The 16,867-nt window shown below is 43.9% G+C and overlaps 1 pseudogene; it reads right to left on the bottom strand.

The window, feature by feature from the left end:
- Positions 1-906: 906 nt before the first annotated feature.
- On the bottom strand, positions 907-16,064 carry LOC112251493 (annotated as a pseudogene).
- Between the last annotated feature and the right edge of the window lie 803 nt (positions 16,065-16,867).

Below are 16,867 nucleotides of genomic sequence, written 5' to 3'. Positions count from 1 at the left end.
TCTTCTCAGCTATAAGACAAAGTCTCCCCTATAAATAACAACGGCCATCACCATATAATATTTATCTTCATGTTATTGAAGCACAGTTAAGATATGGAACTAACAGATACATATGGTTTTCTCTCTCCTTCCCTGATGTCAAGTATTCTCATCAGTGAATAGATGTGTATGGGCTTATAGGTATCACCAGAGCCATGTATATAGAGATTTGGGCCAAATTTTACAATGTTGAATAATTGTTCTAATTTCAGACATTCAGTTACATAGCATTATTTACATATTCCCCATGTCATGTTAATGGGATGCTGCCATGTAATTGGAAAGTGTCATGTAAATGCTCATTCTAGACATTTTATACCATGGCATTGTTGAATACTTGTTTCTGATTGGTTTAAAGGTCTTTCTAGAGTGTGCATTATTTCCCTATTACACGGCATATCAGCGCGGTAGAATTCAATGGTTATAGTTCATTCTTACATGTTCAATGTTTGAGCTGCTTTTGAAAGAAAAAGTCAAGTTGAAAACATTATTGGTATTGTTGAATTTGATTTTCATAATAGCAAGCTATTATTGATGGTTTGGTTAGCTAAACTAGCAAGTCTGTTGGTTTGGTTACCAATGCAACTACTGTAGCTTTAAGTGGATAAACATAGTTCTATCTGCAGATGCACATTTTTAGTATAAAAGGGATAATCAATTTGGGGCTCTATGCGTTCACTGGAAAATAATGCAACTCCATGGAAGGTTAGTGCCACTTGGAACACACCTTCTACGCCATTCATTATTTTACACAGAATGCATAGCCCCTCGATTATTCCTTACATATTCCTCATGTAATGTTAATGGGGCACTAACATGGCTGCTATAGAATGCTGTAGTGTTGGGCCTCCCGAGTGACAAAGTCGTCTAAGGCACTGCTTCACAGTGCTGATGCGCCTCTACAGCCTGGGGTTCGATCCTATGGGGCTCCCGGTCATGGCAGGAGCCATCCGGGTCAGGGGAGAGTTTGGCCGGGGAGCTTTCCTTTCCATCAAAACTCCTTGTGTCCGGGCACCTGCAAGCAGCGTTCCCTCCGACATTGGTGCGGCTGACTTCCGGGTTAAGCGAACAGTGTGTTAAGAGGCAGCATAACTTGGCGGGTCATGTTTCGGAGGATGCATGTCTCGACTTTCGCCTCTCCCGAGCCTATTGGGGAGTTGCAGCAATGAGACAAGGTCGTAGCTACCAATTGGATATCACAAAATTGGGGACAAAAAAAACAAGTAAAAATGTTGTAGTGTCATGTAAAAATGAGTCATAATGCAGAAACCGTAATGGCCCAGCTCTAAAAATACATGGCTCTGGGTGTCACTAGCTAAGCTAATATCACATTTCCTCCTCAGGAGGGTAGGTAGCCTCATGACCTTCCACCTCACTCAGAGGGGAGGAGTTGGCACAGGGCGGTGCCCAAGATGTTGGGCAGTAGCGGGGTGCTTAGTGGGGGTCCAGAGCTCTTTGGAGCAGGTCAAGGGATGCATGTCTACGTGCTCGTGTGCTGACCGCCCCTCCCTCCTCTTCCAAAACAGTTCAGTAATCCATCTCTTCATCACTCTCATACCAGTCCGAGGGAGCGTCCGTCCCAAAATAACGATGCTGATGGAACACGTGGGTCGGAATCTGGGTAGATTCACAATAGAGCTGTGGAACCAGCTACATCTGACAATCTGGATGTTTTCAATTTGTGATTAGGTCATCACACAATGTCATTTCACTTCAGATCAGTCAAACAGCTTACTCACTGGATTAGCATGAGGCCAAAGTTATGAAGGAAAATGTGGATATTTGTGTGTGTGTGAGAGTGTGAGAGAGACACCCACCAATGCCAGGGATTATGTGGTACTCCTCGTTGACATTCTTGTCAACGGTAGTGGTGATGATGAGGACCTTGGGGAAGGCGTAGGCCACAGTGTGGACACCCATCTCTGCCATCAGTAAAGACAGCAGGAAGATCTTATCCTCCTGGACTTCATGGTCCTTCAGGGTGTCAGACATACACATGGGTGGCAACCATAGCCAGACTTGTGGAGATCTCAAGCTCTTCCCAGTTCCCACTACCTGTCAAAACGTGCTCCTTAATGGGGTTAGTCTGATGTCTTCGGCGCCTTATTGTCAAATATAACATACATACTACAACCAATGCTTCTAATGACAAACACACACAACCATAAATATCTTTTGCAGAGATTGACATGGGAGAAAATTATTGGATTGACCTGGATGCAGTGAAGTTTGCTCTCTGAGGGCAAACAGAACCATGGACTTTGGCCACCATAGTGGACGGCAATTATTGACACCAAATGTTTCCATTTCACAAGGGGGCGAAGGCTAAAGCACAGAGCTGTACCTTTAGCTCTGCAGCCTTATCACAAATGAGACAGAGCCTTGAACTTACTGAACTAAAACAGTGTTTCATGACAGCAAACAAGCATCCAAATCTTTCCTCCATCTCCTGCCGCTGTGGTCGTCCAGTCTCCACCAGCAGAGCTGCTCTCCTGTTACCTCAACACCAGGCCATGTCTCAGGCGTAACCAACATTATCTGGATGATAAACCCCTAAGCCCCAACTCCTCCTCAACATGTGTGTGGCAGGGTAGAGAAGACTAACACGAGAATATTTGACTAGACAAGAGGAGTAGAATGAGGTAGAATAAAGTAGAACTGACCAGCAGCACTCTGACGGCCATTAGAGCAGCAGCCCCAGTGGACACAGTGCTGTCCATCAAGATGACATAGTCCTCACTGATGTCCTGAGGCAGACGCAGGTAGTGGAGCTGGACAGGGAACGCAGGACAGCAGTGGTCAAATAACATTTTATACAATGTCTTAATTTGTGGATTGTGTTAACTTAAAATGTCACGATTTGAGTATCTGTTGTGAAGGAAACCAGTATAGCTGAAGAAGAAATGGCCAAAGCGTGAAGACTACATCTGACATCATACGGTATTATCGCAAAGATATGGATAGTCTGTGACCCTGATGAGGAAGTGAACCTGAGGTCAATGAGGCTAGTTAGCTATGAGACTGACACCTAGCCTTGAATGAAGCCACAGACAAAACAGACGACCGATACAATCGTACACTCCTGCTTTAGGGTCTCAGAGTTGAAAGGTTAATGTCTGGGTGTGCGTAAAGCCTTGCAACACAGACAGAGGGCCACACAAAACACACAGAAGCCTTGGTGAACTACAGGACTGATGTATTTGTGTGCTACCTCTGGCTCTCCAGTGTCAGGGTTGGTCTGGATGAGGATCTTTCCCAGGCGAATGTCTTTACACACAACCATCAGAGCCTGCTCCATGGTCTCCCCTGCTCTCAGTATGGACACGCCTGTGATCCACAGACACACACACACACACACACACACACACACACACACACACACACACACACACACACACACACACACACACACACACACACACACACACACACACACACACACACACACACACACAGATTTTTAGGCTTTACACTCCCTCACAGTTTAGTTTGCAAGTAAACGTTCATTGAGCAGCCTGAAGGATCAGCATGGTGAGCGTTCAATGTTACAGAGCCTGATGTCAGGAGATAGACATCTGCAGTAGAGTAATATAGTCATAATAACCCCGCTGTCTAACCGAGCTGCTCCCACTGAGAGCCAAGCAAACACATCCCCATAACGTGAGTGAAATTAATGATTTTCTCTGGCCCATCCACACTGCCACACATTTTGTGACGAGACATTTTCAATGCAGGCGTCTAGTAAAAACACAAAGCAGATTCAATGGTGATGAAGACAAGGACTGGAGAGAGATAACACTAGTTTAACCACTGCAAAATCTCTGGCCAAGAATGACAATTAGCAATCAGCATGATTGTGACGAATCTGCTGTAATGTAGTATCAGGGAGTACATTGATACTTTATTGCTGTTTAGGGCCCAAAACCCTGTGTGAAAGTGGAGAGGTATCAGCACAGAGCCTTACCCTTTTACCACTGAGTCTCTTGCCTTCATAGATGGAACCTTGGGGAGTCTCCACTTGCACAGGCTAGAGAGGATGAGAGGCAAAGTAGAGACCTACATTAGTTTATGGTTGTGCACAAGGGGCGATATAGAATTACTCACCTTGAGGGGCAGGAAGGAGAGGGCATGTTCTATCAGGAGCCTCATTAATCTCTTGGAGTAGAAGATGAACTCGTCACGATTAGTGTCCTTATTCCTGCGAGCGCGCACACACACACGGAACAAGGCCTGGGAGTGAGGATGTGTGCATGTACACTCAGTGGCCAGTTAATTAGGTAGACCCATCTAGTATGGGGTCGGACCCAACTTTGCCTCCAGAACAGCCTAAATTCATCAGGGCATTGATTGTACAAGGTGTGGCATTCAAACGTATCTCAATTGGTATCACGGTACCTAACGTGAGCCAGGAAAACATTCCCCACACCACGTACCTTTGACACCAGGCAGGATGGGGCCATGGACTCATGCTACTAACGTCGAATCCTGACTCTGCTTTCAGCAAGACGCAACAGGAACCGGGATTCGTCGGACCAGGTGATCTTTTTCCACTACTCAATTGTCCAGTGTTGGTGATTGCGTGCCCACTGGAGCCGCTTCTTCCTGTTTTTAGTTGATAGGAGTGGAACAGTTTGGTCGTCTGCTGCAATAACCCATCCGCGACAAGGACCGACGAGTTGTGAATTCCGAGTTGCCGTTCTGCAAACCACAGTTGTTATTTGCACGATTCTTGCCATTCTCATTTGACCTCTCTCATTAACAAGCTGTTTTCACCCACTGGACTGCATGTTTTTTGTTTGTCGCACCATTCTCGGTAAATCATATACACTATCGTGCATGAAAAGCCCAGGAGGCCGGACATTTCTGAGATACTGGAACCGGCGTGCCTGGCACTGACGATCATACCACGCTCAAAGTTGCTTAGGTCACTCGTTTTGCCCATTCTAACGTTCAAAACAGTAACAATGCCTGTCTGCCTGCCATATATAGCAAGCCACAGCCATGTGACACACTGTCTGAGGGAGCAAAACATTTTTGAGAACCTAATAACCTTGCCACTGAGTGTATATTCATTATAAACTCGTGGCAGTGCAGAGACAGTGTTGACAGGGTGAGAAACCAGGCCCCAGCGCTCTTCCAAACCTCTATGGTCTTACCTGATGATGGTGTGCATGCCGTGGACCTGTGGGGTGCCCTCCATGACGCTGAGGGGTAGGGTAGGGGCTGTCCCTGGTGGGCTGAGGCCAGAACAGACCTACACAACACAGAGACAGTCAGACCACTGCCCTCTGTTGGGGAGTTCACAGTACTACAACACCGACAGACCACTGCTGGGGAGTTCACAGTACTACAACACACAGAGACAGCAGTCAAGCCAGGGAGACAAAAGTAAGATACCACTGGGATATTTTACTTTCCTCCTCGTGACCATGTTTGGAGGTCACGGCTGCACAGCCAGGCAAAGTGGGGTGAGGGGTATTTGTGCGCAGATCCTGGCAACAGCAATGCTTGAACAGGCTCCTCTGGTCCAGTCTGGAGTATATGGTGCTTTACTGGCAGACAATGGAAAACTAGGACCATTTAGAATCTAGGAAATAACTTGCATTGTACAGTACTAAACAGTGGTTCTATTTAGAAATAGAAATGCCATCAAGCAATTTAACACTTTGCTATATGTTCTGCAATGTTGTTGCCAATTAAAGAAGCCAAGACAACTCCCTCTAAATACTTTAGTACTGTATTTTTTTCTATTTATGTATCTGGAACCAAAATACAGGCCAGTTAGGGTGTACAAAGCAGAAAGAAAACAAAGAATCAAGCAGTTGGTTCAGATATAAATGAAAAACAGCAATGACAGCAAACAAAGCTTTGGCTTTGGTTCTGGATGAAATGTTAACAACAGATCATTAAATACATGGAAATGAGGGGGAGTGGAAATCCCCCAAAAAGATGAAGATGCAATAGTTTATCCTCACATCCCAGCGGAGTTTCCTCTGCAGAAGGTGATAAATATTCATTTTGCGAGAACAAGAGAGATGACAAAGAGAAGAAAGAAAATACAACAATTAGACGGCAGCAGGACAGAGTAGATGCCATATGATCTCTGTGGAGGCCCCTGTTCAGCAAGGGGATGGCTTCATGGCCAGATGACATTTCAATGGTTCAAGTCTGACTGGGAGGAGTTGTTTGACAATATTTTCAATGGCCTGTGAGGTCATCTGATAAACATGGAGGGATAACCCAAGGTTAATGTGATGTTAGCTTCTGATCTTTTTCGATAACAAGGAATTCCTTACATCTACTTGCAGCTACCGCAAAGTGATCTATGCATGACATCTTCCAACTGTCTATTTAGGTCTTAACCAGAGCTCATCCTCATGAAGTTAGCGATAGTTTTCATGACTGACAGTGTGGAAGAAAGGAGGTGGACAGCCTTTCATTTAGTTTACACAAACATTTCTCTTGGCATTTTCATTAATTGACCATGTCAACAATATTTGGTAAAATAAGTTGTTTGGTCTAAGTTAGTAATCCTTCAGACTGGGCACATATTATTTATTTGATGTGCTCTCTGAGCTTCTGCTGACAGGAAACAGAATAAAAGGCAGGTACCACAAGGAAGGGGGGTGGGTAGATGGATGGGGAGGGGGGCGTGGCAGTCATACCTCACTGTGACTTCACGCTGAGATGGTTAGAGTGCATTCAGCCAGGGTTTAGCAAGTATTTCATTACAGACACAGGGAGGAGAGATATAAAAACAAAACATAACTCATGAAATGAGACAAGCCATTCCAACCTTCCAAAGCCAAATGTCCCCAGTCCCCCACCACCCTTTTAAATCAACACAAACATCCTTCCCGTTGATGACATGCAATGATATTACATTCCCCTCCATTTTTCCATGAATCACACAGACATTCAGCGTTTCATCTGATAAGCTCTGGGTTTCTTTACTGGTTTCCCGTTTCCATGTAATGCCGCGTGTATTTCCATAATTTCAAATGAACCGGTAGCTCTCTCTACATGAAGGTATAATCATACATCAGATCAGGTTACGTTCTGGTGCGCTGATCTCACAGCAAGGCCCAGTGAACAGCCGAGTGAATTTAATTTGAAATGTACATTTTTCTGGGCAATATTTTTTTTTTTGCAATACGGTTTTCAGCTCCTTTTCCATATGGGGCATCATATTTGCTTAACTTGTTTTATAGTTGGAAACCAAAATAGTTCCTACCTAACATCTAGTACATGTCAAACAGAATGCCCCCCAAACCTGGGGCTTTCCTGAACAGAAGTAGTATAGTGGGCGCCGCAGTCTTGCTATATGATGTCTCTTAGTGGAGGGTGTTATGGTTCATTAGGCTACAACAGGCCCTGTCCTCATCATCATCAGACACTCACAGTGATGTATGGAGGACGAGCGGCCTCCGTCTCTCTCCACTGGACACCGTTCATTACTTGATCCACACCAGACAAAATGGTATTTTACTACAGAGATCCCTTAATCCACAAATCCTCACAAACGCAGGCACGTGCACACACACACTTTTTGCTTTCTCTTTAGCACATGCTGTCTCTTGATCTCTTGCTCTTTTACCCACATGCCGACAGGTGTACAGGTGTACGGGTGTACGACTCCAGAGACCATAGGCCTACTGGTAAAATGCACAAGGAGGTACTTCAGGGGTACTCCGGGCAGAGCAAAATTGAGTTGGTGGTACAGTAACCAAACATATTGAGTTGCACCCCCTTTGGCCCTTAGCACAGCCTCAATTCGTTGGGGCGTGGACTCTACAAGGTCTCGAAACCCGCAGGGATGATGACCCATGTTGACTCCAATGCTTTCCACAGTTTTGTCAAGCTGGCTGGATGTCCTTTGGGTGGTGGACATTCTTGATACACAGGGAAACTGTTCAGCGTGAAAAACGCAGCAACGTTGCTGAGAGACTGAAAAACAGCTTATATCTCAAGGCCATCAGACTGTTAAACAGCCACCACTAACATTGAGTGGCTGCTGCCAACACTGACTCAACTACAGCCACTTTAATAATGGGAATTGATGGAAATTGATGTAAAATATATCACTAGCCACTTTAAACAATGCTACTTAATATAATGTTTACATACCCTACATTACTCATCTCATATGTATATGTATATACTGTACTCTATCATCTACTGCATCTTTATGTAATACATGTATCACTAGCCACTTTAAACTATGCCACTTTGTTTACATACCCTACATTACTCATCTCATATGTATTTACTGTACTCAATACCATCTACTGCATCTTGCCTATGCCGTTCTGTACCATCACTCATTCATATATCTTTATGTACATATTCTTTATCCCTTTACACTTGTGTGTATAAGGTAGTAGTTTTGGAATTGTTAGGTTAGATTACTCGTTGGTTATTACTGCATTGTCGGAACTAGAAGCATTTCGCCCGGATTAACATCTGCTAACCATGTGTATGTGACAAATAAATGTGATTTGGTACACTAAAACCGGTGCATCTGGCACCTACTACCATACCCCGTTCAAAGGCATTCACTCTGAATGGCCCACATACACAATCCATGTCACAATTGTCTGAAGGCTTAAAAATCCTTCTTTAACCTTTGTCCTCCATCCACTCTGATCTAACCGGATTTAACAGGTGACATCAATAAGGGATCATAGCTTTCACCTGGATTCATCTGGTCAGTCTATGTCATAGAAAGAGCAGGTGTTCTGAATGTTTTGTACACTCAGTGTAAATCATGGTTTGTAGGGACCATAAAAGGGGTCTAACAGCAGAGAGCAAAGTATTAAAGATGGGAGTCGGAGCATATGGGTCATGACGCTGACAGATAAATGGGATGCCCTTGACACGCACGCATGTAAAGTATGAGGAATAGCCCCTCAGTTATAAATCCATTCATTAGGAGGCCCTTGGTGAAGAGAAAGCGTTGAGTTGAGTTCAGCCCGATACCAGACAGACAATCTACATGACAAATTCATAACGTGTGTTGGTGAATCCTGACCACTAGAGAGCCGAAGTGGAATGGGCAACTGGTTGGGTCAACTTCTACTTGGAGACTAGTCTCTGAGATTTCAGGATTACTTTTGGATACCAGATTGAAACAGTGAATATACAGGACAACTGAGTTTGAGTCGGCTGGTTTCAATAGGACATAGTACAATAGGACATAGTACAATAGGACATAGTATGACATAGAACAATAGGAAGTAGTGGGACATAGTACAATAGGACGTAGTCTTGAGCACTCCTAGAGAATGAGACTCATCATCAATCATTTCATTAATCCAGAAATGACCCACCCATGTTGAGGGATAGGACAGGGTTCAGAGGTCATGGGTAGCACCAAGAGTTTTTCTTGATAGGGAAGGTGGTCAGGAAAAACTCCTTGTCCTAGTCCTGAACCATGGGATAGGGGTCATATCAGGTTGGCATGCACAAACTCTGGGCATGGTGTGAGCCAGAGAGATGACAACATGTACAGAGATAGGAAGGACTTCTCCATGCTTTCACATTAGGGTCTATGGGAAGAGGTATTGGAGATAGAGCACGATTCACACATACATTTTCAAGCTGACTGTGAACAGGCTGAACAATCAGATCCAAGGCAACAAAGTTCTCACCCCCTGAAGTGGCCAACACACACATTGCACTTTTATAGCAGAATCGTTATAGTTTTCAGAAGTATTTGTACAATACTTTTGTACAATTATTCTGAATTGAATCTAAAGAAACTACTGTGGTAGTAGCTATCTACAAACCACTCACCCCTGGGGACCACAATATCAGCCACCTGTACAGTGGGCTCGATGTACTGCTCAAAGCTAGGCTTGACAAACTTGTTGTACTGCTTAATGACTCCGCTGATGTCACGGCCGCGCTCCGATATGTCCCTCTTCAGACGCCTGAGCAGACGGATGTCTGAGTCTGTGTCCACAAACACTTTCATTCCAGCAGCTGGGGGAGAGCGAGAAGGAGAGAAAGAGAGGGTTAAGAGAGGTCATGTATATAATCAATTCATAGGGCAGTGTTAACCCAAGATATAATTTCATGGCGGGGTGCTGGGTAAAAACTTAATTTCCTTCAGGGGTGGGATACCCCACATACATGACGGTTTGGAAATCAATGTACCAGGGTTGAAAGAAGTTAAATCGGATCTACTGTAAAGATTGCCTATTGGGTCTTTAATGCTCTTTTCCTGAACACATCAATTGAAACAGCCATCATCAGCCAGTCAGGGGTAACTAAAAGCAGTGCTCAAAGCTCTAACCTCAGCAAAACGAACGTTAGTAGGAGTAATGGTCCAGCAGAACCACTGTATGCGATGGAGACGCAAAAAGAGGCAACAACCCAAAAAGAGCTATTGATGACTCATTGGCCATTGAGTGTTGGAGGGTAACTCAGACAGCCAATGAGACGGTCAGTCTTTGCGCAGTAAATATGCTTCCTGACCAACCAGGCGAACCCAAAGCGCCACGCCAGTAGAGCCGTCAGTGTATAGGAAGGGATGAGGAGAAGGGCTCCAGCTTCTCCACATGACGGGCTATGATAGGACAGGGAGAAGGGGCTTGGCAGTAGATCAACCTGGCCTCTCCATCTCTCTAGGCTGAGGCTCAGCATCTCTCTCAGGACCTCTGTCATTTGGGGAAATGAGCAGGGCAGTTTAGGAACATTTTACAGCATTAAAGATGGCATCTCATTGTCGGGCCAGAACGGACCGGACACTTGGTGCAGTCAGCAGGGTAAGTTGGAGTCATGGCAAAGGGTTGAGAGGGAACCAATTTATAGGAAAATAAATAAACTGGTTGATTAGAAATGTTTAGTACTAAGTGAGCCACAATTACAGTGATTTAAAGTCATACATCTTAAAAGAAAAACAACAACACTTTTATAGAAAACATGTAAATGAAAGTACATCCAATTATCTGCATTGTTTGGCTTCTCATCCTTGCTAAGCGTAGCCCAACCTCACTCTACAATGGCTGAACTGATAAATCACCAGGAACAGAAGTGCTTTGCCAATGCAAACCCATGTGCTCAGAGTTTAATTTGTATGGATTTCTGTACACACAGCACTGGCGGATCGAAGAGAACTAAGGGACCCATCAACAGCACCATCAATAAAACACAGTCTAGTCCATTCACTGCCACACTGGCCAAACACAACCTCTAGATATAATGGAGGGAAGGAGAGTCCTAGGCAGGCTGCAAGTCTAGACTCTACTTCATGGATTTAGATGAGCCAACGTAGTCTTTGTGAAAAGTTGATGATCTGTTGAAATAAAGAGGACCAAGATAATCATAGCTGACAAGGGTTGCCTGAAGAACTGCCATCAATTGTACTAAAAGAGTACTAATTTACACGTTGTTTTGTTTTAATCTTAAGGGACATTTTTCATGCATTTCTTCCTTGAAGAGAACTGGGCTTTGTGTTAGCAAGTGTAAGTTTAGCCAAGCCTGCTGCAGGAATGGATCCCCAACAAGACACACAGCCCCACACTTCACCCTACCCAGAGCTCTTCCATTTCTATCAGCCAGTCCCCAGCCCAGTCACTCAGGGCCAGCCCCAGTCCCAGCCTGCAACCCAAGCAGGCCAAGGCAGAGAGCAGTGAGCAGGAGAAAGGTAGAACAGTGAATACAGAGAGAGAATCCCTCTTATTTCCTTGAATCTGCTTGAGGATGGCAGCGGCTCTCCATTAAATCGATGATGATGCTGATCTTAACTTGTTTTGTACATAATGTCGCCGCCATCATTTCTTATGACCGGAAACAGCTTCTGGACATCAGAAAAGCGATCACTAAGCTCAATTTGGATGGAAATTACTACCTAAACGAGTCAGCAATCCTGGACGTTCTGCTTACACCGAACCAGGCCTTAATCCCCAGAACTCGAAAGACGAAGCAGTGGCGAAAGAGAGGCAGGCGAGCCGGCACCCTGACGAGACTAGGTCGGCGAGCAAATAGACCGCCATTGCCCTCTGTTCTATTGACAAACGTTTAGTCACTGGAGAACAAACTGGATGAACTCCGTTCAAGACTATCCTATCAACGGGACCTGAAAATCTGTGTTTCTCGGAGTCGTGGCTGAACGAGGACATGGCTGTAAGTCTCGCTGGTTTTTCTATGCATCGCAAAGACCTGACAGCAGACTCGGACAAGACAAAGGGAGGAAGAGTGTGTGTCTTAAGAACAGCTGGTGTGTGATTTCTAATGTTAAGGAAGTCTCAAGATTTTGCTTGCCTGAGTTAGAATACCTCATGATAAGCAGCAGACCATACTATTTACCAAGAGACTTTTCATCTATATTTTTTCTATGACACAAAGACCCTAATCAGCGATAAAGAAAATGCACATTAAGAGGCAGCGTTTCTCGTGGCTTCTCCATAACTAATTTTTAACAGCATGTTACTTGTGTCAACTCTAAATCACATTTACTCCACACACATACAAGGCCCTCCCTTTGGCAAATCAGACCATAACTCTATCCTCCTGCTTCCAAGCAAAAACTCAAACCAGTGACACGCCCAATACGGAAGTGGTCTGATGAAGCGGATGCTAAGCTACAGGACTGTTTCACTAGCACAGATTGGAATATGTTTCGGGATTCATCAGACAACATTGAGGAGTTTACCACATCAGTCACCAGCTTCATTAATAAGTCCATTGACGTCATCCACACAGTGACCCTACGTACAGTGTCTTCAGAAAGTACTCATACCCTTTGACTTATTCCACATTTTGTTGTGTTAAAGCCTGAATTCAAAATGGATTCCAATTTATACAAAATACACCAGAATAAAGTGAAAACACGTATTACATTTTTTTTGCATATGTATTTAAAAGGAAAAACAGATATCAAATTTATATAAGTATTCACACCCTTTAGAGTCACCTTTGGCAGTGATTACATCTGTGAGTATTTCTGAGCTTTGCACACCTGGATTGTACAATATTTGCACATTCTTTAAGTTGGTTGTTGAGACACAGCCATTTTCATGTCTTGCCATAGATTTTCAAACAGATTTAAGTCAAAACTGTAACTAGGCCACAAAGCAGACAACCATGTTTTCCTCTAGGATTTTGCTTGTGCTTAGCTCTATTACATTTCTTTTCATCCTAAAAAAACTCCTGTTCCTTGAGATGACACGCATATCCATAACATAATACAGCCACCACCACCATGCTTGAAAATATAAAGAGTGGTACTCAGTGATGCATTGTGTTGTATTTGCCTCCAACATAAAGCTTGAATTCAGGACAAAGTTAATTTATTTGCCAAGTTTTTGAATATTTTTCTATTCTGTACAGGCTTCCTTTAAAATATATATATATATTTATCTACCAATAAGTGCCCTTCTTTGCATTGGAGGACCACCTTGGTCTTTGTGGTTGAATATGTGTGGGGTAGAGATGGATGTAGTCATTCAAAAACCACCTTAAAACACTTATTGCACACAGAGTCCATGCAATTTATTATGTGACTTGTTAAGCTAATTTACTCTCCTGAATGTATTTAGGCTTGCCATCACAAATGGGTTGAATACTCATTGACTCAAGACATTTCAGCATTTAATTTTAATTAAAAATACAAAATAATTCCACTTTCACATTATGGGTATTATGTGTATGCCAATGACATAAAATCTCAAATGAATATATTTTAAATTCAGGCAGTAACTACAAAATGTGGAAAAAGTCAAGGGTTGTGAATACTTAAAGGCACTTTACATACCCCAAACAGAAGGCATGGATTATAGGCAACATCTGCACTTAGCTAAAAGCTAGACCTGACGTTTTCAAGGAGCGGGACATTAATCCAAACACTTGACCTCAGACGAGACATCAAACAGGCAAAGTATCAATAAAGGTCTAAGATCGAATCTTACTACGCCAGCTCTGACGCTTAACGCTGACCTGCCTAAATGACTATCGCCCCATAGCACTCACATCTATAGCCATGAAATACTTTGAAAGGCTGGTCATGGCTCACAACACCATCATCCCAGACACCCTGAACCCACTCCAATTTGCATACCGCCCCAACAGATCAACAGTTCACTGACGACAACTCAGTGGTCAACACCAAACTCAGAAACCTGGGACTGAACACCTCCCTCTGCAACTGAATCCTGGAGTTTGACGGGCCGCAGTCAGGTGGTGAGGGTAGGCAACAACACATCCCCCATGCTGACCGACACGGGTGCCCCTCCCTGTTCACCTACATTTGCGTGGCTGCGCACGACTCCAACAACATCATCATCAAGTTTGCTGATGACACATTGGCAGTAGGACTGATCACCGATGACGAGGCAGCGTATAAGGAGGTCAGAGACCTGGAGTGTGATGCCAGGACAACAACCTCTCCCTCAACATCAGCAAGACAAAGAAGCTGATTGTGGACTACAGGAAATGGAGGAGTGAGCATGCCCACATCCACTTCGATGGGGCTGTAGTGGAGCGGGTCGAGAGCCTCAAGTTCCTCTGTGTTCACATCACTAAGGAATTAACATGGTCCACACACCCACACAGATCTGAAGAGGGCACTGCTGCAGGACTGCCACGCAGAAGAAATATCAGCTTTTGTAGAGAAGCAAGAGATTGAACTTCTCAACTTTCTAGAGTTTTCCATGTTAGATAACACTATCAACGTTTCCCTTTACTGTTGGAATTGTGATCGAATCAATGCAATATTAGCCACTTTCAATGCAACAAACCGAAACAAAACGAACTATGCAAGACTTATTAGTATGCAGAACTAACTATGAAAGAGATTTTGTTATAGGCAGAACGCATCGGAGTAGGATTCTAATGCATTGACAGGCACAACTCAGGCCGGTACTCAAAGACCGGTGCACCATAACCAATCAGAGCTGCAGTAGGCCTATACGCAAACCAACCATTGCCATATATGGATCTGTGAGATTCCATTTGAACTGGACTGTGTTTATAGCATGAGAGTAAATATACTTGTTTTGAGATCAAAGCGAGAGCTGCATGTTGCCACGTCGGCACATTTGTTCATATCTTTTGGTAGTTAGTGAGTTATTATCCCAGTTATAGATAATTTGTAGTCACCAATGGGGGAGTTATTGCTTCCTAAAAGAGCACAAAATGTGTGCATTTCTAGCCACCTTTGAACGGGGAAGGCTTGAATAAGCTAAGTAGCTAATAGGCTGAGGGTTGCATGATTTGTCTGATTCTCTGTAATAATGGTATGGGAATAATTATGTAATTTTTTTTGTAAAGTTGTTTCTTGCATCAGACAACATTTTCAGTCACTTCCTTGTTTGAAGGACATGTGGAACAGGTTAATGTTAAGCCCTGCATGTTTTTTTTCAAACGTCTCATGGAATGCAGGCCTACATTGAACACCACATATTGGCTACAATTGTAGGCTGAATGATAGAACAGCTATTTCCATGATAAAATGTTATGGGATGCATTTTCTCCATTGTTTTTGATGGTAGGCCACTCTGGTAGACCAATATTGATCAAATAGCCACAGTAGCCTACTTGACCACTGTTAAAACTAACTTAAAGCGGGTACAGCCTCAGAGTTCACAGTAAACGTGCGTCGGAAGTTGCACAGAATTTTCAATGTTCACATTTGCGATCAGCAGACCTGAAATTTGCTCAGTGCCGGAAATCATTTGAGAGAACATTGGTGGTGAGTACAGCCCAGTACGGCCCAAATGCTAGAATCCCTTCAAATATGACAACATTGGCACCATACACAGTTTTCTGCAAAAAAGAGGACACACCTTAAAGAGAGATTATTACCACACAAAGCAGATGGTGTACACTGACTGTACATAATTAGGCAGACAGCATATGGCAGAACAGGGACTGGACCAGGTTTCTCAAGCATTATGAAGGATGTGCCCACCAGGTGTGCCAGGTAAGAGCGTGGGAGTGTGGCTGGCAGAGGGAGACAGGTGGGTTGGCGAGGTCCAAAGGACACAGCTCCTGGCAGCTCCCCTCTGCAGTCCTGTCTCCATGTTTACAGTAACCAAATGGTTAAGAGACGCTCCAAATCCCCCCTCTTCCCTCTGTTCCTCTGACCTATACCCGCTCATCCCTTGCTCTCTACCCCATAATCCTCCGGCCAATCCCTCTCTGATTTAAGGCCCTAAACGAAGCAGTTAAAAAAAAGATATATATATATTTTAAATGTAACCTTTATTTAACTACTAGGTAAGTCAGTTAATAACAAATTCTTATTTACAACGACGGCCTACCAAGGAACAGTGGGTTAACTGCCTTGTTCAGGTGCAGAATGACAGATTTTTACCATGTCAGCTCGGGGATTGATCTTTCAGTTACTGGCCCAACACTCTAACCACTAGGCTACCTGCCGCCCCAGTTTGTTTGCTGTAATTACCTCCCACTGTAGCTCCGATAATGGGTAATGTTATTTTTTAACAATTGGAAGTAATGCCAGAGGTGGCTGAGCAGAACGGTGCAGGCCAGCTTGTTACAACCAGATGTGATCAGAGCTACAGAGTGTCACGACCCCATTACAGAGCTGCAGTGAATGACCAGGATAACTCATATTGATCAGAAAGAGGGGAGTGGATCTCACACAGAGAGAAAAAGTGTTCATGGTTTCATTAATTTACCACATTACTGCATTGGTGCTTTAAAATAATAGAGGCAACAGCTCATAGGGAGGGAGCCAAGTGACCTCTAAGTTCCCTAGTAGTCAGGCAAAATAGTCATTCTTTATTGATAATGTGTTAAAGTCCATCACGAATGCTGGCTATATGTACAGATAGACTCGTGCTTCCCTAGGGTTCTATAG

The sequence above is a fragment of the Oncorhynchus tshawytscha genome, linkage group LG05, assembly GCF_018296145.1.
Source record: "Oncorhynchus tshawytscha isolate Ot180627B linkage group LG05, Otsh_v2.0, whole genome shotgun sequence".
NCBI lineage: Eukaryota > Metazoa > Chordata > Actinopteri > Salmoniformes > Salmonidae > Oncorhynchus > Oncorhynchus tshawytscha.
This window is presented reverse-complemented; position numbering and strand designations above follow the sequence as displayed.